Below are 1,943 nucleotides of genomic sequence, written 5' to 3'. Positions count from 1 at the left end.
AATTACTGGTTTCTAGTAGCTGCATCAACAACCAAGAATCAATAATCAAAAATACAGGAAGATCGGCTTACATTTTCAGTACATTCTTTATATATCCGAGATTCCTTTTGTATCCTGGAGTGTGTGTAGTCTTTTCTCATTTCCCTACCAATGATGATGCTTTTGCCCCAAAGGACTTCAAATGTATAGACTTTTTCTTTTTTTTGCTTTAATTTCAAATATATCTCCTACAACTAAGAAACACACAACCCAGACATGTTAAACCTGAATGAAATAAATGCAATGAGATTGTCAGAATAAATTTGTCTAGGTGAAAATTGCATAAGACAATGGACTTTTGGGGCTCAGGAGGGGGTTGTGTATTGGGGAGTAGAGGGCATGAGGGCACGGTACCTATCACAAAATAGGCATTCAGCAAGTAGCTGTTGAATGAATGAATACATGAATTTATATGAACTACTGAATCCGGAAAGCCTTGACTCAACAAGCCCTTGTAGATTTCTTGTTGATTCACTGCCAAGGCTCCTTGACACAGACCTTTCTTTTGTAGAGGTATTTTTTGAATCATTTCTTTCCCTTACCTCTTTTCCTTTCTATTCTTGTTAGTACAAAACCCAATGACACAGCATATCCACTTATTTTGAATCATCTGATTTTACTAGCTAACTATCAAGGACACACAGAAACTCTTAAGGCTTTATGCCTTCAAGTTGATTTCTACAAATAAGAGACTAGCTCACATTTTTCTGGTCCTTAATGGATGTTCACTAAGTGAAAATAATCTGTTTATGGGGTTAATAATCTGAGACACATGAAATTACTTAAAATATTAGAAATGCAGTCCTATCCATTCAAGGAATTTTTGGATGTAGAATTAGACAATTTGTTTTTCTAACTATTTTCTAACTATTTTAGTTAACAGAATAACTCATTAAAATTTAAATTCAGTGTCTATAACAGTTTTTTCCACTGAGAATATACAAGATGGTCCAATTAAGTGCAGAAAGAAAATAAGTAAACTTTTCTTTTATAACTGTTCTATTAAAACTAAAAAAGAAAATTTAGGGTAAGGGAGCAATAACATTCTATAGATCAGAGAGCAAGGACGTGTTCTAGATGACACCTAGCGTGATACTTTATAGCTCATCCTCTTTAAATTTTGTGTTATTTTATTTCTGCTAGCAACATAAACGCTATTTTAGTATGACATTATTTTATAAAAACCCTGAAACTCATAGAAAATCTAGCCGAAAGCATTATAATTTAACCTTACTGTGTGTGTGTGGGGGGGGGGGGTGCGCGTGCTCAGATATAGAATGGCAAAGGTCTGGTTATAGTGATTTCATATAATTATAATTTTTTAAAAGACAAGAGTGTTCCTTAAATACAGTTTAAAGACTGGATGTCATAAACCTTTTTATGCATCTGATAATGTGAGAAAATATAAACTGTAACCTTAGCATTAGTCTTTACAGAATTATGTTGGAGAAATTATTTTAAGAAATGTAAAGACTTTACCATGTATGTTAACTCTTTCAGTACCTTAATATTTCCACTGAGCTTACACATTAAAATTCACAAATACCTGACAATCCTTTTACGAATGTGTATGTCATCCTTGAGCTGGGGCCCTGCTGTTCTCCACGTCGTTCCAATTTTAGTATATGTGCTGCCTAAGCAAGCACCCAATAATCCTTTTAAACAGGACAAATGATTATAGTTAAGAATAATTTGACCTAAAACTGTGGTAGATGAAATGAACACTATTATAATGTCTAGAAGCTTAAGAAAACAACTAGGTTCTAAATATGAGATCAGTAAACAGTGGCTTAGTATGTCAATAAACTGTTACCTATCTGTTAACTGGCAACTTTACCAAAGAGTTCTTCACTTGATAATTACATGTATATAAACTCAATAAATATTTTATTTCAGAGACTATA

General features: G+C 33.0%; 1 non-coding gene across 1 annotated transcript; it reads right to left on the bottom strand.

Annotated features, from left to right (window-relative positions):
- Positions 1 to 1,579: 1,579 nt before the first annotated feature.
- LOC125924129 (U6 spliceosomal RNA) lies at positions 1,580 to 1,685 on the bottom strand. Its single transcript, XR_007458302.1, has one exon. It is a non-coding gene; the product is annotated as a U6 spliceosomal RNA (small nuclear RNA).
- Between the last annotated feature and the right edge of the window lie 258 nt (positions 1,686 to 1,943).

Source organism: Panthera uncia, chromosome B1 (genome assembly GCF_023721935.1).
Source record: "Panthera uncia isolate 11264 chromosome B1, Puncia_PCG_1.0, whole genome shotgun sequence".
In the NCBI taxonomy this organism is placed as follows: Eukaryota; Metazoa; Chordata; class Mammalia; order Carnivora; family Felidae; genus Panthera; species Panthera uncia.
The sequence above is the reverse complement of the archived record's forward strand: the minus strand, read 5'-3'. Positions and strand labels throughout refer to the sequence as shown.